General features: G+C 32.4%; 1 protein-coding gene across 5 annotated transcripts in view; it reads left to right on the forward strand.

Moving 5' to 3' along the window:
* The first annotated feature begins 1,694 nt into the window (after window positions 1-1,694).
* The window catches only part of LOC108903543 (homeotic protein antennapedia-like), a 401,892-nt gene continuing 379,099 nt past the window's right edge, over window positions 1,695-24,487 (forward strand). For 4 of the 5 annotated variants that reach the window (XM_018705761.1, XM_018705764.1, XM_018705762.1 and 1 more), the window contains exon 1: window positions 7,998-8,159. The gene's annotated coding sequence lies outside the window, so the exon portion shown is untranslated. Of the gene's footprint in view, window positions 1,930-7,997; window positions 8,160-24,487 lie in introns of those variants that run through there. The other variant, XM_018705760.1, reaches the window with a different exon arrangement.

The raw sequence follows: 24,487 nt of genomic DNA on the forward strand, positions 1-24,487 counted from the left end.
AATGATTGGAGTTTTTCCTCTGCATTTGTCAGACAGAGTCATACGTGGCCCTTTGAATAGATTGGCAGCACCTCTGATGCTCATACCATGTTTCTTAACGACGTTTATTGCATTTTCCATGCTAATCTTCGAATATTCGGTTCGAGGCATCTGGTTAAAAATTAGAGATTCAATTATCGTCATAAGTGTGCACCAGTAATCGTCATAATTTTAAAACGAGACTTAAAGTTTCAAATATAAAGAAAATATGTGACGATTACTAGTCTTTGTTTTTAATAATATAAATTCTGTAAAACCAAAATATTATAGTCGTATTATGCTTTAGCATTAGGGTGAAACACTAAGAACAAGAGAATAACATAATTGTTAGCGCGCGTCTAGTATTTGACCGTTATTTTACTTATGTAAAATTTGGCGGGAATACGCCTAATAACAACTTAACATCGAAAAACAAACATAGAAATATTAAATTGCACTATTTCACAATTCACGTAACCCAAAATTTCAATATTTTCATATAATTCACTGTTATGACGAATACTGGGCTAGTGACGCTCATAGGGTCTTCTACCTTATCTCTTTTATAAGTATTGTACTCTATCTATTTTTGTATATTTAAGAAAAACAATTTTCTTACTTACAAAAAGAATTTTTTTTATGTTTATTGTTATAAAATTATTAATATATTTCTATGTATCTCCTCCTCCTGACTTTCCTTCATGCGAAAATTATTTCAAATAATATTTCTTCGGTTCAGCACAGACTCGATGTTGGCAACACTAGATATTTTCCGTGAAAGTTTCAAAGTTAGTGAGCTTCATTCTCAAAAAATCTCGGAATCCAGTATAATTTATTTTCAACGAGGTATCTCAAAAGATTTTCAATACCGATACATGTTACTTGCCTGTATATTTTTAGTTATAGAACATAAGTTTACACGTTTTGTACAGAAATAGGTAGGTATGTAGGTACTTTTCTTTTTAAAAATTATCCTGGTTTGTGTTCGTACCTATATCATCTTATATGAAAGTAGACATTTGCCATTAGTTCCAATTTGTAAAAGAATTATTGTTGTCATTAAGTAACAGCACTTAAAGCGACAGTAGTCCTCAGTTCAAGACGAGCCGTCTTCTACGTCTCAATTATTTCTTTACAGGAAACCGTCCTTGAAGGTATATGGACTTAATGGGCAATTAACAATTTTATTGTCAGTTGCACTTTTTTGGTTGTTAATTAGGTGTTAAAATGAAATCCGGTCATGTCGTGTTTGTAATTTTGCATTAATATTAACATGAAGAGATAAAGCGACTTTTGCCAGTTTCATTTGATTTGGCCATGTGATTTTAACTTGGCGCCGAAACACGCTATTGGGGGTTGACCACAGTCACATGGCACGGTTACGTCACCGGCACTTCACCGACGCGTGTCGGAGCGAGAAAGTAACCTCATAAATATGGTGCGAACGAGAGAGACGTACATAAAGCATGGTTAGCGGGGAGCGTCAACCATTATCTTGCGTCCCCAGCGCAGTCATACCGCTCTAACTTACTCACAAACACTAATAAGAGCGAGAGAAATGCTTGTGTTGGTCCGCCCATAAAGTGATCTGGGCCCCCTTGCCTCTCAACTCGATCGGGCGGAGCGCACGACAGCCGTAAACCATTCTCTAACACTTAACTCACGTATAGCATAGGACAAGTTTGTGTCCGCGGCATCAAGTCAATGATATCATATGAACAGCAGACAAATAAGTCTATAAGCGACTTGGTTCTTCCTGTATCGCTAAGTTAGCACGCGAAAAGTTATCGCACGTTTCACGTTTCAACACCTCTGAAACACACGCTTCCTTCTGTAGTGACCGATGGACTTCAGCTTCCGGGCTTCTTCCGGGTCCTCATAGGCCTCCGGATACAACTACGGATCTGAAAGGTCAGTGGCAGTTTATTACTTCCCATTATTGTTCGCCCGGGCCTTATAATAGTCCTATATGAATGAATAAGGAAATTATACACCGCTAGCAAACCCTCTCGATAACTGGTCATTATAATCAGACAAACTGACTTCCCAGATTACTATACGATTAAATAATGCCCCTGTTTTTGCTTGCACGAGCATGATTTAATTTTTATGATTAGCAGAAACACTTTTTCCGTTACCGCTGCCATAATTTTCACCGTACAGTTTAGGGGATGCAAGAAACAGCTGATAAATACCATTACTTACCTAACCTCAACTTTCCATAAGGTCTAACTATCCGACTATTAAATTCGCTTTGGAATTAATAGTTGATACACTTGGGTTATGCTTAGTCTTCTGATACAGAATGATAAGTTACCTGGTGGGTCATAATTAATTGAAAGAACTGCTTTTGAATCTAATCAAGGAAATTTTGTGAATAGAGATTTCAGTACCTATAGTAGATTATTTCTCATGGATTAAATACTAACAGAGTTTGAATGCAGTTGTTCAAAAATGTACACTATTGACTAAAATGAATTATCTATCACCTAAAGAAAACAGTTTTATTTAGTGTTATTTTAAAACTGACAAGTCCTAATTCCAAAATACTTATCCAACTTAGGTACGTATTTTTTATTGTCTTCCTTTATTTTATTTCATGTCGTTCACTACAAAAATTGCAATTTGCATTGAAAAAATAATAATAAAACGATTAAGAAAGATAAAATTAAAAGAAGCAAATACCTAATTGGGAGCAAAAATTATGTTTACAGACTAATGCTTCTCCCTATAATTATGAAATAGGTCATAAATTTAAATAGCACTGCGCGGTCGAGGACTGCCAATGTTGCCGTCTTACTTCTGCTTCAATGGCTTTATTTTCTCGTTATAAATTTATTGAAATTATTGACCAAACCTGTATTTAATTCCCAGTTTTCTTATTCGCTCCATGTGCCGAAGGTAATAATTTTAAAATTTAAATTTAATTGTTTCGTTTAACATTTTCAAAATAGTTTTATTATTTTGTTAAATCTGCATCTTCCATAAATTAACTATACGGTAGTTTAATTGATTACTATTAAATAGAACTAATTTCGTTTTTTTACGGTTTTTTTATGGGACATTTATTAACTAACAACACATAATGCGTGTTAAGAGGAACCGTTTGAATTATCATTTTGAAATATTTAAACTGAAATGGAAAACTATATAGGTATCTATCTCTTCCTTAAAAACATAGTTTTAAAACACTTGCATAGGTAAATTGTTACAAAAATTTGTTATGTAACTTAATCAAATTCTAAACTGGGGGTACCCCTTCTCAATACTTATAATTCCTACACATCTAGTTTATTTAGTACCTACCTACTTACATATCTAATCAAATTAGGTATTAATTATTTTTTACTTTGATTTATTTGATCGTTTTAACATCGATACGGATAATAAAATGAAAGTTGTTTATAAATTTGTTACACTATCTAGACATTTTAAAACCAATTTGAGTAAAACTAAGTATTCAGAAATAGAATATAGTATGCTAGTAATAACACGCAAACATGAAGACAATTGGGATTGGGGGTATTGCACATTCATTACTTTTATTAAATACCGATTTTCTAAGTCTGTCTACAAATTTGAATACCTATGAAACTAAAAATTTATGCTCAAGAGAAGGTTAGGGCACATTCTTCCGTCTATAAAGAATTTCAAAATTTGGAACAATTTAACGAATTGGACTTTACCAAGAAAACCTGAGAAGTTAAATAAAGACCGGAACAAATGCTAAAAAAGGGCATTCATACTAACTTCTATTTAGGTCATAGTCGACCTTAAAAATATACAATTAAAGAGGGTAAAAAACCCTCGTATTGGGTCTAATGGTATTCTCCTAACCGTAACAAATTGCAAGGACCTTCCTGTGTATTATTTGTCTGATAAACCTATGGTGGGTAAATAGGTAAAACGTTTGAAAATAATTTTGAATTCCGAATGCATTTGCTCTAAATTATTATTTAGTATTTTTATATTATTAACTTTTTTTTCTATCATGTAGGTATGCGAAATAAAGATTTAGTTAATAACATATTTTCTTCTTAAGCCGTAAATGCTATTTTTTTCTCTTAATACGAAAATGAAAATAATACATTTTTAAATAAAATGTTAAAATAACTTAATCTGAATCAACCTTTTTATTAATTAACATTAAATTACATCGGAATGTTTGGAATGGTTTAAAAAAAATAAAATGAAATGATAAAATGTTACCTATACATATGAAGACATTAAGAAATGTCATGTCCAACTAGAGATAAAATACTCTTTTTCATTGATGAATTTGTGTCACTTGCCGCTAACGGGGTCCGTCGACAATTTGTTCACTTATGAAAAAAGTTGCATTTTCATGTTGTGTTGCCAAAGTACCATTTTTTATGAAGTTTTAAAGATTTATTTTATTTTACTCTTATTATTTTAATGAACAGAACAGTCTTTTCTCATACATGTACGCCGCTGTTGAATAGATACTAACTGTTACAGCAATATAATTGTGGTCAGTGAAATTATCACAGTTAATACAAGTTTTTCCTATTCATAGGTAATTAGGTATTTTATTAATAATGAGATGTGACCACATGACCACAAAAATATGTGGGATTATAACTTATTAAAACACCTTTAAAATAACACTTTATTAGGTGTCATAAAAAAAGGGAAAGGAAAATGATAACCATTATTTAAAAAAGTAAGGTTGATTGCCATAGCGTCTTAAATCATATAATAATTCTTTTGTTACTCTGAAGAGACGAATAAATTCTAGTCAGAATCGTACAGCCCTAGAGCTGCTAGGTACTTGTAAAAAGTAAAACTGAATTTATTATGAAATAATTTAAACGAAATGTGGCGATGATATCTTTATTTTTGCCAAAACGGCATAGCGGTATTCTGATAAAATTCTGAAGGAGAGACTTGGTAAATATCAATGTATATTTTTATCTTGAGAAATGCGGAAAAATAATATACCTATTTACATTATTTTGTTTGCGGATGGCAAACGGTGAATAATAAAATAATGTAAAATAAAAGTTCATACCATATAAAACATACCAACTATCCTTACATACTTACCTTCTCTTAAATGGATACATTAAGCAAGTTCTGGCGATGAAATAATGTTAAATACCGAAAATATAAATATAGATTTTTCTCACTCGCCACTGACGTGCCTGTTTGTCTTTCGTACTTTAAAAAATTTTCCTTGTACTATAAACTGTGCAAAGATTTCCCTTTACTCACTAGTTTCAGCAACCATATTTTAATGTAATCAATCAGTAAGGATATACCTACGGTTTTTTTTTAGAAATAGGTTTAAGGGGATAAGAATCCTAAGTCAACAATTTAAAATGCAGTGGATTTGTGTTCTGTGGATCTATGGATGTAGCATAATTTTAAAATTCCTTAGAACTGTTTCTTTGCACTTTTACATTAAAATAGGTACCTACCTATAGTTTATTTTGTTCCAAATAAAGTTGGAAACTTCTACGCTTCAGACAGACAGCGGTAATTAAACATATTTATAACGAATTTACGAACAATAGGAAACACAGATTAATGTAAACAAATACCGCCATGGTCTCAAGAAGTATACTGGAAACATGTGCGAACAAATTGTTATTATTACCGCAAACGCCGTTCATTGACCGAACTGATTTGTATTGTTTTATTTTAATGTACAGTCTCGACCGTATTTGATTTTGTGTGACATCACCATAAAACATAATAATTATAACCGAAATTTTCTGAACGTTTGTTAATGAGGTGTCTACTTACATATAAAATACCTCCCGGAACATTAACTTTTCTGTATGCATGCGTCGTTATGGATAACTTTTATACTACAATTTTTCTTACCCATCTAAAAATGTTTTGAGAAATTTAAATCTACAGCTAAGTAAGTACTTAGTTATCTGTATCAGTTTCAAACACTACTTTTGTGTTTCATTCACTCAATAAAACACTAGCATTTCGTTGCAGAGTTTTCCTGTATAGTTACGTTTCATTTTCTTGTTATCCCCTCATTCTTCTTTATTGCATTTCATAAATGTCCTTGTATTCTCGTGTTGAAAGATCCTTATTTAGTAGAATTTAAAAAAAGTGGATGTACTTAAATTGGTTTAAATCAATAAAGCAGGTGGGGGAATTTTTTATTTTCTATTTTTCCCTTTGATATAGGGGCCAGCATCATAAAAATGCAATAGCACAAAGTAATTCAAATTGTGTAAGGGCATATAAAGCTGCAGTATTGAATAGAGGCGTCCGTCCATCAGAAGTCTCTAAACAGGTGGCCAATAACCATAACCGTTATTATAACGCGACCGTTTCTACACAAATGAGTTGAAATTACGACCCACTGTGCGCTGGTAAACACTCTATTACGAGCCAATTCCCTTTACTTGCGGGACAATTGCGGGTATTATCAAAACTCTTTCTCTGCTACAGAACAGACCTTCCCCACTGGGTAATTAGGGATTCCTTATCATCTCTGAACAGCACCTATCTCATAGCCGCACGTCGTTGATCAAACCGTCCGTTTCGTCTTCCAGCTTTTTGGCTTCAAGTTTATGACACCACTATTTGACGCTTATGATGTTGTACATCCTTTTCTAACTCGTTGGCTCACTGTCGCAACTTGGCTCAGGTCGTACGGTTCAAGTTTATGTGACGTTTGGTGTATTACACACTTCTAGTAGATTTTACGAGGGTTAAATGCGCTATTACTTCAGCACTGTGGGTTTATGAGATCTAGATGTTGCACTGATTTCTTGATGGTTTTCCACCTGTTTTGTGACAGCATAATCATCTTCTACATTATTTCTTTAGCCTCCAAATTTATTGGGTAATTATTTTAAAGTCTTGCTCCATATCCACAAGACTTTTATTTGCAAATTATAGCACTCCGTATAGTTTCTCACAATAATCCTTCCTAAGTATTTACAATAGTTTTAAATAATATTAGCAAACATGTAATTTCCATTAGTAAGCGCATTATGCGATACAAAATACCTATTAAAGAAATGTGTATTTATTTAATCGATACTTACTAACTGGAGAGACGAGTTATCATAACGATCCAATTTGCGAGTTCAGGTTGGATTAGAAAAATTTAGCAGTTTCCATTCAAATTCTATAATCCCTGCTATTTTCTTCATTTAGGATGAAAACAAAATATATTGAATTGAATTTTCACGAAATTTTGTATCAATTACCTAACTTGATTTCAGTGAAACATGTTTTGTATGTATGTATCTAAAAACATTTAAAATTAAGTAAAAATAAAGAAAAAAGCGTCATCACTTCTTGCAAACTAGACTCATTTTTATATAAAGCTATTTGTTACGAATGAATGTAATTAGGTATGTGGTGTGTTTAAAGAATATAATTATTATAGTTTTTTATTAAAAAACGTATTGTATTTAGTACCTACTTTTATTTAGATGTACGAAATGACATTTCTTATACAGGAATTCACTTGCTATCTATTATTTCCAGATGAAACAAAATTAAATAAGAGAAGGCTCAGTGTTTTGTATCCGTGCAGTTATTACATTTCTCACGTACCTACTAGTCATAAAATAAATATTTTGACTGAAGTTAAACGAAAAAGTGTATTGTTTGGATGGAGTCGTATATTGTATAAAATAAAATTATACACCTACATTAACATTGGCAGCAGCATCTAAAGATAATTAATCAAGATGGTAACGGCTCGATTTGTTTTTATAATCTTCGATTTTACACTTGCGTGCAATGCATCATAAGGATCATAGTTGATAGGCTCAGACTAAGCTGTAGGGAGGTCACCGTCGCTAGTTCAAAATTATATCCAAAACGGTTAGTTTCCAGTGTAGTCATTAACGCCTCGACATAAGTATTAACTACGCTCACAAGATGCAAGGAAAAATTAATAAACCAGTAATACTGTATTAAATGGTAATGCAGACATTTCCCTATATTTAAATGTTGATAGCGTGTTGATCAAGTAGTATGTTTTATGAGTCAGTTTGAAGTTGATTGTGGACGTGAAAGGATCGTTAAGTTCGCTGGTATTTTATGACTAGTTCTAAGTACACTTATGCAGTGTTGTTTTTCTTGGTTAGTAGCTACGGTTTTTTATGGATATGTCTAGTATTCTGTTTTTGAAGGTAAGGTCATACAGATTAGGCAATAACAGCTAGGTTTTATTATTGCTATAGACAAGCATGTGTGTCCAGAATTACGAAAATTAAAGTAATGGTAATAAAATAAATTTTAAATTTTGTAAAAAAAATAATGTCTATTAAGAATTAAGAAATTCTTTGGAAGAATCTCTTTTATACTTTAGCTTCAGATGACTAGTTGTGATCCGTCGGAACGCGGGTTCCCAGTTGAAATGAATGGAAATAAAATATGAACCGTTCAAATTGTGTTTTCTATACCATGTATTTTTTTATTTGCATATTTTGTATTAAATGAAATTTCCTATAGGTAATTTCTTTTTAGAAGAGAATAGTTTTTAGTGTCATTTACCTAGGTACCTACCTATTTGTAAGTGTTTACTTATTTATAGCAATTCATCGATACCTATATATTATTATTATTATTTTTCTATTAACAAAAAAATATTTTGCATTATATCTGCCTCTATCTACTTCATCTACTGTAAAAAATGCACGTCATAAAAAAACAACTTGAATTATTTTTATATGCCTACCTACCTATTTAATTTGCCTATGTACCTACCTATTATAGTTATTAATAATGTTCATAGTAGGCTGATATTTAAATTGCGATTTTTAACTGCATTTTCAAAAAATTGGAAACGACATACTTTATATAAAGTCGCAATGTTCTTTCTTTACGTCTGGCTTTCTCTTTTTGTCTGACACAATTAAAAATGTCCTCCAAATAAAATTAGTTTAAAAAGGCAACATTCCAGCTAAAATTTAACTTAAAATTTTCAAGTCGTGAAACATATCCCATTATTATAAAATAATTATTGTGGTTATGGTTTATTATAAAGCTAGGTATTCGGAAATAGAAAAAAATCTGATCATTTTCTAAAAATCAACACTTAACAAAAACATTGAAAATTAAAAAAAAACTTACTAAACTCCCTGCGTTTTCGAAACATAGAGATGGTCTTTTATAGTAGGTCTTTATCTACTTCTCGTTATATGATTTCAAAGGAACAAAAATATTTTTTTAATATATAGGTACAACTATTTTAAGGAAAATGATGAAATCCAGGGAGTAACAAGGCGTAACGCTAAGCTAGAAGAACAACTTTTAATTTTTCGCATTGAAAGATTACGGAGAACATGTAAACATCAGAAAATGTACATCTCCTGTGTTGTCCAGTAAATTTGTAAAGATACCTACTCAATAATTGTGATTACGCATGTGTTAATAGTTCCCTAAAAGCATTCTGCGGGGTGACGCGATTTTCTGTATGTTCAACAAGCGTGCATAATATAATTCAGGAAGATAAACATACGAAAATATGCTTTTTTCCTTATTTTGTATAATGTATAATATATTGTTAGTTGTCGTGTACCCTGAAGAAAACTTATACAACCGGTACAGTGAAGAGATATTATTTCTAACTTGTTTAGATTTTCTAAAATACTTGAAAAAAGATTGTGCATATAAACGCCCCCCTTAATTATTATTATCTTACTCATAATACAAAATGTATTCAATACCCACTTTACCACTATTTACGTTATGTTTATTTCGCCATATTCTACACTTAATTTTTGAAAAACTAGATTTTAATTTGGTTTTATAAACTCTTGAAACAATAGCAGTAGATTGTCGTTAAAAAAGATAGATCTTTGGGAAATGGTTCAGAAATTTGAAAATGAAAGTACAGGAAACTTTTCTTCTAAATTGTAGATACTATACATATGCTTTAAAGATGGTTAAAATTTAACTCAAATAGAGAACACCTTATACTAAAACAAAATATTCAGCAATCAAAATCTCATTCTAGTGTATGTTTTAATATCGTATTTAGCTGAATAGGTTTTTGGAGAAAAAAATGTTTAAAACTGAAAGAGGGTTGAATTTATGTTAGGTACATAGTAAACATAGATATGCATCAACACGGGAAATGGCATAAATGGCTACGGATTGATTGTGAGGCGACTGTGGTGGAGTTGACCTATTTCATAAAAAAAATTTTCAACTATACCTAAGCTTAACATAAGAAGAAATTTATAACTATTACTTTACTTAAAAGTTACATCCTCTAAAAACTTGTCACTAATCAAACCTATCATCTTCTTAATATAGAACGCATATTAAGAAGATGATAGGTTTGATTAGTGACAAGTTTTTAGAGGATGTACATAACATTCTATTCCGCTTATCTTTTCTGTTTTTCCACCTAGTAAAAATGGCAAAGAGTAAAGTTTTAAGGCCGAATTTCACTGAGGCTGGTGCAACCTGGCGGGTCTAAAACGTAGTGTAACAAATGAGTATATATACTCATACTGAGTTGGTATACATGGCTGTTATTTTCAAGCGCGATTGTAGTAGGTAGATCCCGCCAGGCTGCACCAGCTTGGCTGGCTTTAGTGCATTTTCTTAAGATTTTAAAGCAGTGCATATAAAAAACAATTGGCTATTTCATTTGGAAGATATAAATCCAACTTTTGTACGTATGTATTTATCGCTTTTTGGAATACCCTCCATTTTCCAATTAGTTATATATTCATAACAAGTACCTGCTTTGACAGTTGGCCATAATTTGATTTTTTTACTGATCTTCTAAATGAATAAAGTCCAAGCTACAATGGAGCCAATGCTTATTTATACAGATTCTTAAGTATTTTATTAAGCAAAAAATACTATAAGTAAAGGTGTTTCATAATAATCTCATTCTCAACAAATAACATTTTTTAAATCAACTTTTCTTATGATCCACAAGATGTCCTAATTTGAGCTTTAGTAGCTCTTTCTATGGGAGACTGTGAAAGATTAGAAAACAAAGATCAATCTAACTCGCACGGGAGAAATTTTGACCGAATTTAATTCTATCAATGACTGGGTTAGTATATGCGCCTTTTGGCTAGAACATGGATACTGTTGATAATGATAATTTAATGATTTGAGGTATATGAAAATTTAACAATGAAAGTAAAGAAAGATAGTCAATTGCAGAATGTAATAACTTATATAAAAATATCAATTGTGCAATCGTTCTACGTTCCTATAAACTGCAAAATGAAAATCAGTTTAAAAGATCACATTGATCAATGGGTGGATAATTGCCATCCTCTCTAAAAATTGCAGCCTTTAAGAAACGTCTCTGAAATCTTTCAATATTAGTTATATAAATATTGTAGTAGGGTGACCACACAATATAATACTTAATTTAAAAGTAGAGAAATCATTAATATCCTTAGAACAGCGTAGTACAAAACCAAGCATTTTAAAGCGTTCATTCGTAATCATATTAATATGGTACGAAAAAGACAATTTACTTTCAAATATTACACCTAAATCACGGATGGTATGTGGCCTGGTAAGAATAGTATTATCAATACAGTAATCAAATACAACAGGTTGCTGTTTGAGAGAGAAGGTCATGACATAACACTTTTTAATACTAAGCTGTAAGTTATTAACATTGCACAATAAAACAATTTTATTTAAAGCAGATTGTAAATTTAAACAGTAATTTCTGCTACTTATACTAGTATAAAGCTTCATGTCATCAGCATATAATAAACAATTAACATCAGTTCCAACTACAATATCATTAATGAATATATTAAAGAAAATAGGACCAAGAACCGATCCTTGCGGTACACCAAAAGTAGCTACAAATATTGCAAATATGTGATACATAGTATGATATTAAAATATATTTATTTTTTTGGGAATTGGGTTCTGGTGTGATGGTCGGTTAAAAAAAAAGTATAAAAGAAACAGCAGCGATTTCTTTCTTGACGTTTCGTTCCTGATCAGTAGAATATGCATCACAGATTTTAAATGACGCTATCCAGGACTGCTTCACGAAATGGAAACACTCCCGGGAAAAATGTGTGAATAGGGGAGTACTTTCAAGGGGACAAGGTCTATAAAAAATTAATAATAAAGTTTAAAAAATATAAAGTTCGGTTATTTTCTGAACAGACCTCGTATATACAACACAGTCAAAGCTTTGTTGGTTATTATTATTATTATTATTATTACATTATTGATATAATATATTACATTATTTGAACGAAAGACGGGCAAGGCATTCATCCTGCGTGTCAACTATCATTACTACGCGCAAAAAAAAATATCAAACTACTATCATACAATTTATACTTCGATCCTTGCAGCCATAGGTAAATTATTTTAACGTTAATAGGTAGGCATCAACTAAAGTCAATTATCTAACTTATTTAGTTACCTTTAGTGAAAGAAATTCATGTGTCTATTCGCCATAGGAACGCGCTCTCTTGTTTGGTGCATTAAACTAATATAATAAACGTATTAGCAAAATAATTTTTATTAACCTTAGCATGTGATATTGTAACACTAATAAAAAAATATTGATCAATGTCCCTCAGTGTATCAAATTGCATCACTTGTGAAATTGTTGGTTAATTAATGCCATTACTATAGCCCGTACGATATTTGTTGAGAATTCCAAGTAAAGAATAAGCCAATAAAGTTCTGTTATCGAAACTACTGTAACAATTTACCGCGGCAGGGGTGTGCTTTGAAATTTTCCGCCAATGTCATTTTATCGCTGGTTTCGATTACCGCAGCAGAGGTGTGCCCTGAAATTTTCTGCCAATGTCTTTCTACCTCGGATGTCGAATGCGATTAATTCCAAGAAAGCGACACAGTGGTCTTCTTGGAATTCCATCTCAACAAATATCGTACGGACTGTGCTTGAAATGAAGTGTGTTTAATTAAACATCCTTGTGCAGAGAGCTACCTTACCAGCAAATACATTCGCAGAGTAGGTACCTACCATTTCAGTTAGGTCCTCTATGCATTTTTGTACACGTATACTGTTTTTTGTCCAAGTTTATAAACCTAAGTAAAGTAGGTAAAGTTAGTTATTATAAAATTTTGGAGATGTAGATTAGGATGTAGTGAAAAATTTGTGTTTAAAATTTTAAGATTTCTGTACTATCAGTCGATCATACGTAGTATTAGAAGTGTTCATGTAAAATTTCAGCTAAATAAGTCAATATATTAAGGTGGCGCATTAGGTTTGAATTTTATAAAAAAATCAATTTTTGACTTACAAACAGAACTTTATTTACGACTATATTTCTATCTTTACTACAATATTAATACTTGAAAATACTAAAGGAATGAAAAATACGTTTAAAAACACCACAAAAAATAAGTTTTAATGTCCTAAATCGGAAGTTCCAGCATCATCTTTTTGACGAAAATACTGAGATTTCTTGTCGAAAAGTGTTATGCCTTGCCTGGCTTTTATCGTCGCGTACGAATAAAACCATTTCTTGCTTTTGGTCCGCAAACAGATAATGAAGCCTCTGTTACGAGCTTCACACATCTCTCTACAATGGGCGCTCCCAAAATCGTCTGTAATATGCTCTTTACATTTTCAAGAGAAGTTTATTATTATTAATAAAAACCGCGTTAGAAATTTATCCAAAAATGTAGTGCCAACTCTTGCCAAGAGTGGTAAGCAAACTGTCGTTTAAAAAAGAAAAATGACAATTTAAGAAATAGAAATAATAATATATATTTTTTAATAACTCCTATAAAAACAGTACGCTCAAGCTACAGAAAAATAAAATTGTGTATCATGTATTAAAAAACTTTTTGAATGTGATTTAAAAATATGCATAAGAACTTGTGAGGACTGTATGTGAAAAGTATATCGATAGAGAATAAATCATGAAATTAAAATATTTAATTCAGTGAAATCTACTAAAAGACAAACATTAAATAAACTAACATTACTTTAAGGAATAAATATATTTAAATAATTTTAGGTTTATGGTTTATTTAATATAAGCAAGATATTAAAATATACTATTTTCTGAGCTTCAAACTTGAAAAATGAATATTTGTCATAAGTGTGAAAATATTGCTTAATCCGGACCTGTTCAAAGTACTCGCAGTCAGCAGATTACCTCGCACACTCCACTTTCCCGCAATTTGGCTTCACCGGTTCCCATGCTTTGGGATAGGAAACGTATGTTTATGACAAAAAGTTACGAAATTACTTCAATTTTGCGGATACAATTTAGAACTAAAAATGTAAGTACCTCACGGTGCACCACCTGAAAATAAAGTCGTAGATTTTTGGATTTTTGTAAGAATGAAGCTTTCCTATCGCGTCATCGATTAACGATACAGGGGATATATAAAAAAAATAAATATTTTTGCTTGTTTGGCTTCACCCTAATATGCAATGACCATTTTAACCACACTGGAAGTAGAAATATTAATCGACTAATTTCAGCCTACTGTGAGTTGTGATGGAGCTAAACAGATAAATCCGCATCGTAAACGAATTAAAAACTCAATAATAAACCTCGCGTATAACGTCAATATTTCACACTTAGATAAATTTTCTGCGACAAATCTCGCTATAAATCCGGCAGTTAGTAAAATCCTCGTGGCCCGTAGTAATGAATGTAAAGCAAATAGTCTAATTGAGGGTCCACGTGAGGGGCCCATGTGCGAGACCGGAGTCGGTAAATTTACAACCGGGTCTCACCGTTCTCAGTGCGAGGAGTCTAACCGTTGTTATTACTATGGAAAATGTAAACGATGTGTTTTATATAAGCGATCACCTACAATTCTTTAGATTTATATCACCTCCGTTTATCCATTCTATATAAAATACACTTCCATGTGTTTGTTCTACCGGCCGTATGAACATTAATCTAGGAGACACTTAAATAAATTTCGACTTGCAGTTATTGTCGTCAATGTTGTGCCAGAAGATGCAATAAAGCAACTTTATTTGTTGACTGCCGGGCACCTGTATTTATCGGAAATTCTCACCTGTTTTCGATATTGCTTGCCACTGCTGTCGTGGACACCTGATATCACCACCACGTTTCTGTAATTGATCATCAAACTTGCTATTTTTGTTGACTTTGATCTTGTGCATGAAAATAATTAATATAGATTATAAAGGTTTACCTAATTACGTAATTAAGGACCAGATTCTCACTCACTTTTTTGGAGATTCTATAAAATTAAATCTGTGTTTGTATTGTTTAAGATAACTTTCATTGGAAAAAAAGTTGTAATATACAGGGTGTGGTGTGTATAATCTATAAAAATTAAACTACAGCTTCCTAACGATATTTGTAATAGAAAAGTCTTATACGAAAAAGTTCTATTTTTGCGTTTTTTTTTTCGTACATTAAAGTTCAATTATGGATCAAAATATTTTCTCTGGAACGGTCCTGTCCGTGTGCTGTACGATGAGTAACGTGCTGTAGACCAGCCGCGTAAACAAATCGTCGTTGAAAGATAGAAAGGATTTTTCAAAGCAAAAGTACAAAGAAAAATAGATATTTAAAAAAACTGATATTTTCTTATAATAATTAATAGTAATTATTATCTTAAATGCATTATTGTTACTGCAAGAGTTCGCAAACAAAACACATCCGTAAGCATTTGTAGTTGCCAATTGCGTGCACTAAACAAACTCCATTAAAATGTGGAACGAAATAAAAGAAAACTTGAAAATGTTGAAATTGATACCCATGCACCCAATTTTGGAGAATATTTTCCCAAAGTTCAGGTATTCCCCTAATTGTGTCATCAGCTTCAAGTACACGGCTTCGCAATTCTTCCAGCGTAGCAATTGGAGTATTGTAAACCAATGACTTCAAGTGACTCCAAAGTTAAAAGTCCATTGGAGTTAGATCGGGTGGCCGAGGTGGCCACGACACAGGACCAAAGCGTTTAATCAATCGCTGAGGAAACATTTTATTCAAAAGTGTCGTTACTTCTTGAGTACTGTGTGGAGGAGCCCCATCTTGAAGATAAAACATCGTCCAATAATTCAGGCAACCCGTTCTCCAAAAAGTCAGCATATGTTGGTCCATTTAGTCATCCTTCAAAGAAATAGGGATCCACAAGCACATCGCCTATCATGCCAACCCAATCATTTACCGAGAACCGATGTTGAAAATGAGTTTCCCTAATCGTGAGGATATGTGCATTTTATGGAAATTCACTTCAACGCGGGTAAATGTCGCCTCATCTGTTACACAAACATAAGCAGGAAAGTCTACTTGATTGGCACATTGCTGTAAAAACCATCTGCAAAAACGCATTCGTTGATCACAGTCCGAGGGTAAAATCTGTTGAATCTTCATTTCTTCATGAATCAATATTTGAAACTTTTAACACCCTGTATCTCCGGAGGGAAGCGTCCTATAAAAAATTTTTATAGGGCAAAACATGATTAGTTTCATGGGTAGAATACGCCATTAAGGTCTGACAAAACCTATCATTAACACCCTGTATAACAATTTGGAAAAATATTTGTTATGTTCACTTTTTCTCACAATTTAAAGTTATTTACTTTTAATTAAAACAATTTTCTGCATTTTTCAAAAAAAAATTTTCCTGTTGGTTTACAGAAAAATATTGCAGCTGCTTTGAATAAACCATACATTTATTTAATTAAAAACATATCAAGGAATTATTGTCTATCAATAAAACATCTATCCAATATTCATATATACATAATTAATATATCCTGTACTTAAATATAATTTTTTTCTGTGAACTTGAATAATGTTCCCAATTAATAAAAATTGCCCCAAAGATATAATTGAATAGCAGGTTCAATTGACAATTGACTCGCTTAGTATTGAAGTTCGTGCAGTCTATAGACTAATCGAGTTTTTCAAGTGTTTAAAAATTTGTTTACAATTCTGATTTCTAGAAAATAGATGTAAATACCAAATTACATCCTAAAGTTATTTAGTTAGAAAAAAAGTAGGTATACAAACATAATACCTACAAATCTTGTTTATGAAGATTTCTCAATCAAAATTAAGAAAACACTTTTATTTTTATGTATAGAAGACAGTTGTACATATCAAATAACATAAAAATTATGCATGGAAAAATCTAAGGGACAATAACTATTGTATACAAGCTGAGTATTTATAAATCTTCTTTAAGATACTTTCTCAAACAGTACTAAACTTTGGAAAAGTAAAATACATTGCTACGAGGTGTGCTCAGAAAATAACCGAGCTTTATTTTTTTAAACTTCATAAATCCTTGTCCTTGTCTCCTTCAAAACACTCCCCTCCCCTATTCACACACTTTTACCAGAGGAGTTTCCATTTCACAAAACTGTCCTGGATAGCTTCTTTTCAAATGGCCTTTAAAGTCTATGACGAATTTGCTTTGATGTCATCAATAGCCTGAAAGCGTCGTCCTTTCAGCATTGATTTTAATTTTGGAAATAGGCTGGCTGGCGAGTAAGTCTGACGAATTGACAAAGCTGAGTGTGCGGGCGCATTGTCATGGTGCACTAATCATGAGTTGTTTCACCACAGCTCTGGTCTGTTTTTGTGGATTTCTTCACGCAACCGTTGTAAAACACTTTGATAGTACACACGGAGCACTGTTTCACCTTGAGGCTTAAAGTCTAAAGAAACAGTGAGCACCACTTTGACATTGGATCGAGACTGACGTGCTTTCTTGGAGCGTGAAGATCCTTTGGCAATACATTATGATGATTTTGTCTCAATGTCGAAGCCGTAAATCCAGCTTTCGTCTCCCGTTATGATCCTTTGAATGAACGTTTCATTGTAATTGGATTGTTCAAGGAGTTGCCGACAAATGTCCACACGATTTTCTTTCTGTTCGGTCATCAAACGAGGAACAAATTTTGCTGCAAAATGCTGCTGCAAATGCATTCAAAATTCCATAGATTGACCCAATTGAGATGCTAATCTCTTCTACAGTTTTTCTCACAGTCAGTCGACGAATTGGGAGTCATTAGTTGAAGTCGAAGTCCTTGCTGGTCGAGGATCATCTTCAATTGACTGACGATCGCTTTTAAATCGTCAAAACCATTTATAACATTGTGTACAACCGCATCATTTTCCTAAGCTTGTTTCAAAAGTTGAAACGTTCCCGTGAAAGTTTTCTCCAGTTTCAGGCAAAATTTTACGGCGTCCAGAAAATCACATAGGTATTTCAAAAATCGTCAGTAAAACAAAGACGTTACACTCAAATAACAATATCCCGAAAACTAAATGAGATATCAACGATCCAAGTACATGTGGTTACAGAGGTTATGCGCAACGCAATGCTGCCAACCTCATATCACTAATTACCTAATATGTAATTCAAAAAGTTCGATTATTTTCCGAACAGACCTCGTATGTATAATCTTGGTCGAATCTAACTGTTCTATTATTACTTACTGCAGCCAATATGAATTTTTTGTCTTATTTTTTTCAATTATATTAATAAAACACTTCTGTATTGCCTTCTGCCTACTGGCGTTTATATTTAATTTTAAGCTGGTATGTCCCTATAAGCCAATTTTTACCTAGAAATTTGTATCGAATCACACTTGACACCTTAAGTGTTCTAATAAATTACATACAGTTTTGTTACAACTTGTTTTAATAAGGCATGTTGATATACAATGTTCTCATATAAATTGCGTCCTTAACGGTGAATTATTAAATTAACTAATTAACCGCCTTTATGTCTTCATCAATCAAAAACAATGTTTTCTTAGTCGTTAGCTAGTATTTCATTAGAAGTGAATAAAGTAGGTGCATAAAACAGTACTAGTAGTGGAATGTTCTGCACAAATAATTACGCATGATGCCACAGGTGCGCATTCGGAAAACTGTTTTTATAAAGTTAAGAAAGCATTAGAATTATATAAGTGGGTAGTTATACCATTATTATAAACGTATTTCCAATTATAATTTCTTTCTAACCTAGTACCTTTTATCTATGTAAGTATTATAAAAAATATTAAATATTAGAGTATTATTTTAAAATTTATCGAAAAAACTAAGGAAGGAAATAGTAAATGACAGAATTGTTTCCAATTTTTATTAATTAGGTATGTCCATTGTACAAGCTTAATGTGCTTATTACAGTTAATAAATATCTGTTTGGAAACAAATAAATATAATTTTAATAATATTCATACATTCATTGAATGTATAAATTATTAACTACTGAAAGTCAGAAGCACATATTTTACTGAGCTCATTTATTAAACAATGTAAGTCATTGTAATACATAATATCGTGATTAAAATATAAATTTTAATTTTTTTCAGAAGTCAATAATTTTAATTGTTTTATTGCAGATCTTGTTTCTGTCAAACTTGAAATTGGAAATTGTTATATTCTCTTTATTGAAACTGATTGCCAAGCATATTTTAATTATAAATATATGTATCTAGGCGGTCAACAGTTCACTTCCTGAGCTTTCTGTATACGCTTGCGATTATTGAACTAGAACTGCTTCTAATTATATTTGTTCATTATCATGAACCAAATTATCTTTACCAAGCGAAAGCTGAAAGTTAATTTTAAACTATCAAAATAAATTTTCACATGCGTTGTTCCGATCAATGATTTTGTTTACTAAAACTGTGAAAATTACAACACTCTGCCTTTGTTAGTTCAGGTTATCCAATCGATTTTGCTGAACCATTTGCCGAGTAAGTTTTTCTAAAGAAGACGGTGAAACCAAATCTGTTGGCCAATTTGCTCCTAGAAAATATAATTGATATGTAGTGGACGGACTTACTGAAGACCGGTTTTTACTTATCCGACGTGTGTGTGTGTTGGGACGATGTCGCTTACTAAAAGATAGGTGCTTGTAGTCACTGCAAATATAAACCCTACTCAGCTCATTGAAAGTAATATACAGGTAGATAGTACGTGTATATTTTAAATTTGTACCTACGTTTCACGGTTTACCGATTTTGATGCATATTTAACAACTGGTATCGAGAAAATTTCTTGTACCTAAATGTTTCTTATTTACAAAAAAAAATTAAATGACACTATTTATTTTTTTGCGTGTAGTCATTCAAGGGATTATTGGAATAATGAAAAGTCGTGTAGGTCTTCAATCAGTTAAATTTTCGGTAGAGAAAAAATTGGTTGCCAGATTTGAACGAGATTTAGGTTCGGTTGCAGATNTTTATTTTTTTGCATGTAATCATTGAAGGGATTATTGGAATAATGAAAAGTCGTGTAGGTCTTCAATCAGTTAAATTTTCGGTAGAGAAAAAATTAGTTGCCAGATTTGAACGAGATTTAGGTTCGGTTGCAGATAATACAACAAATAGGTCGGCCTCGTACTGACCGTTGAACTGAAGATATTGTTACAGTGCGCGATAGTGTGGCGAAAATTCCCGTAATCTTAATGTGCTGTCGGTCAGTGCAATTAAACATTTCAAAATGCAGAATTTATTTAACAAACAATCTTCGAGAATCAGCTAATCCAGGAATTGAAATCAGACTACCATTTAATGCGCCCTATATTTATTGACTGAATGTTAGAGAATCAACAAATAGATGGAAATTTTGCTAAGAGAATCATCTTTAGGGACAAGACGCATTTCCATCTTATTGGGTATGTGAACAAGTCAAACTGTTGAATTTGGGGCAGAGACAATCCTCGGGTCATTCAAGAACGACCACTGTATACCCAAGGGGTGACAATGTGGTGTGGATCTTACACTGGTGGGGTGAGTGCTCCATTCTATTTTGAAAATGTGGGTGGAAACACAGTGACTGTCAATGGAGAACGAGATGCTATTGAATTTTTGTGCCCTTATTTGGATGACATGGTTTTGGACATGTAGTTCCAGCAGGATGATACCACCTGCCATCCGGCACGTGAAATTATCCAGTTGTTATGGCAGAAATTTAATGGAGGACTCATCTCACGTGACAGTGACTTGGGCACCATGCGACTTTTCCTGTAGGGATTTGTAATGTACAAAGTTTATTCTGCTCAGATTAATACCATTCTTCAATTAAAGGCAGAAATTGGGAGAGTTCAGCCGCAGCAATGCGAAAACACGATACAGAATTTTCTTAAAAGTATTCGAGTATACGAAATGAGTCGCTGAAGACATCTGTCTTTCATATTAACGTCAATGACTACCCTTTAAAATATGTTAATACTGCCAACTTTTTAATTAATAAAATCATTTTTTCCTCATATGAAATCTTGCATTTCTTTTGGGACGCCCTTTACTCATATGCTTTCACCCAAGAATATTAAATATAATAGCTTAAAATTAATCTTTGAGGTGTTTTTTATAAATTTAAATTTAGTTATTTTATCTTGAAGTTCTAAATACAACTGATACAATTTGATACTTGTCTCTTTGACATATTTGTCATAATGAAACAAAACAAGAGAGAGAGAAGAGTTTTTTATTAGACAAAAAATATTTGCATAATTTTATCATATTATGTCAAAGCAGTAAGTATATACAGGGTGTTTTTGAATGGAGTAGCATAAATGATACCAGTGAATCTACATTTCAAAAGAACACGATCTGCAAAAAATCGCCTTAGTAAAATGTTCACCCCTGAAGAGATATGGGCCATCAAAGTTTCCAAAAAAATTATGAAAATTGGCTGTAATTTGAAAACCGAACGAGGTACAAATAACAAATTTTTTACAGGTTGTTTACTAATACAGATGCGAGTTTTCAACTATTTTTCGAAAATTTTAACCCCTCGAAAGGGGTTGAAATAACCACCCCTCAAGCCATTTTTTGCCATAACTTTTATATTTCGTAAAAACTCGATATCCAAAAATACGCATTAGATAAACTGGTTCTTTTAGAAACTTTTACCTCTCTAGCAATTTTCCTTTAAAACTTTTCGTTTATTAATAAAAAAATAAAATGTATTACCATTCACCTCACACCGTATATGATTGCAATCAATCAAAGAAAAACTAAGTGTGCTGCTGTCATGCCAGTTGTCACAATTAACTCTTCTGTAAGTTGTCACTGTTATCAGCTAAATACTTTTTGGGTGTAAATTAACAAGAATTATGCCAAATTTTACTAATGATGAATATGTGGACATGCTACAAGTGTATTTTGAATGTCGCAAAAACTGTGCTGCGGCAACAAGAGCGTATAATGAGAGATATCCAAATCGTCAAGTTCCCCACAGACAAACTTTTTCGGCGGTAGAACGAAGACTTCGGGAAACTGGAAAAATACAGCCGCATATTGAGGGTACCGGCCGAAGACCTACTGTTCGTACTATTTATCTTGAGGATGCAGTACTTGAAGAGTTTGACGAAAATCGTCAGACTAGTACGAGAAAAACAGCAATGCACTTAAATGTGTCCCATAGTGTTGTTTGGAATATTGTCCATGATAATTTATTATATCCTTTTCACCACCGGCCAGTTCAAGCTCTACTTGAACCAGACATGCATAAGCGAGTTGTTTTTTGCGAATCGTATCTTAATATTCTAAGAAATAATTTGAATTTTGCCTCAAAGATACTTTTCACAGATGAAGCAACTTTTCAAAGACATGGTTTAACCAATATGCACAATCTTCATTCCTGGGCTCATGAAAATCCTCACGAAGTATCTATGACAACATTTCAACATAATTTTAGTTTAAACATTTGGGCAGGAATTGTAGAAAATGTGCTTGTCGGCCCTTTTGTTTTACCTCATCGACTTGGTGCTGTTGAATATTTGCAGTTCTTAAATGAGCATCTACCACCACTTCTGGAGGAAGTACCATTAAATGTACGTCAGGCCATGTGGTACATGCATGACGGGGCTCCTGCTCACAGCACTGTAGTAGTTAGGCGGTGGCTTAATTTAAATTACCCGAATCGTTGGATAGGTCGCGGCAATGAGGCACCTATCTCTTGGCCTGCACGTTCTCCCGATCTAACGCCCATGGATTTTTTCTTTTGGGGACATATAAAAAGTATTGTTTATGCGACCCCAGTTGACAGTGTTGAAGAGCTACAGGAAAGAATATTCGCGGCGGCTGATGAGATTCGCAACAATCCCATAATTTTTGCTCGAGTCCGTAACAACTTTGATAAACGTGTTAGGTTGTGTTTAGAAAGAAATGGCAATTATTTTGAAAATGTCCTTTAACTAAGTTTTTTGTTTTTTCTCTTTTTGATAATAAATTATTTCTTAGTTTCGTTTTCATTGTACTTCTATTTAATAAAAGTTTCTGCGACATTCAAACAGTTATTTGTGCAACTACTGTAAAGAGTGTGTATTTGTTGTACGATGCATGAAGTTTGCAGCTCGAGACGAAGTTGAGAGCTGCAATCATGTTAAGTGCAACAAATATGCTTTTTGCACATGTTGCACGCAACATTTTTTCTACGATTGTTTTTATTTCAAATTTTATTTAACAGTATTTTACATAATATTAAAATTTTAACTGACAACTGGAAATTAATTGCGCAAATTGTCAATGTCAGACGTTAGGTACTTATGGATATGCTTAGATTAAACTTGTAATCAATATTTTTTTTGTACTACTGTAAAAAAAGTTAAACTTTTGGCACAGTAGGTAGTGCAATAAGTAGTAAATTTTGCACGATCGTAGAAAAAAACACTTGTAGCATGTCCACATATTCATCATTAGTAAAATTTGGCATAATTCTTGTTAATTTACACCCAAAAAGTATTTAGCTGATAACAGTGACAACTTACAGAAGAGTTAATTGTGACAACTGGCATGACAGCAGCACACTTAGTTTTTCTTTGATTGATTGCAATCATATACGGTGTGAGGTGAATGGTAATACATTTTATTTTTTTATTAATAAACGAAAAGTTTTAAAGGAAAATTGCTAGAGAGGTAAAAGTTTCTAAAAGAACCAGTTTATCTAATGCGTATTTTTGGATATCGAGTTTTTACGAAATATAAAAGTTATGGCAAAAAATGGCTTGAGGGGTGGTTATTTCAACCCCTTTCGAGGGGTTAAAATTTTCGAAAAATAGTTGAAAACTCGCATCTGTATTAGTAAACAACCTGTAAAAAATTGTTATTTGTATCTCGTTCGGTTTTCAAATTACAGCCAATTTTCATAATTTTTTTGGAAACTTTGATGGCCCATATCTCTTCAGGGGTGAACATTTTACTAAGGCGATTTTCTCCAAATCGTGTTCCTTTGAAATATAGATTCACTGGTATCATTTATGCTACTCCATTCAAAAACACCCTGTATAAGCACTATTCAATTGTATTTACTCAAAATTTGATTTAAATATGCCTCATGTACGGTGCCATCTCCACATGCAAAATTAATAATAAAAATATTTTCCCTCTTGTCCTTTCCATGGACATATTCACATATTTACATCTTTATTGAGAATTTCATATAATTCAGAAATATTATTTGGTATGCTACATGGGAATTTTGTTTGTTTATTTTATATGTAATGTAATGACGTATAACATAAACTGATGTCAGTTACGGGTCGATAATAAATTACAAATTTT

The sequence above is a fragment of the Anoplophora glabripennis genome, unplaced genomic scaffold (assembly GCF_000390285.2).
Source record: "Anoplophora glabripennis isolate ALB-LARVAE unplaced genomic scaffold, Agla_2.0 scaffold25, whole genome shotgun sequence".
Classification (NCBI taxonomy): Eukaryota; Metazoa; Arthropoda; class Insecta; order Coleoptera; family Cerambycidae; genus Anoplophora; species Anoplophora glabripennis.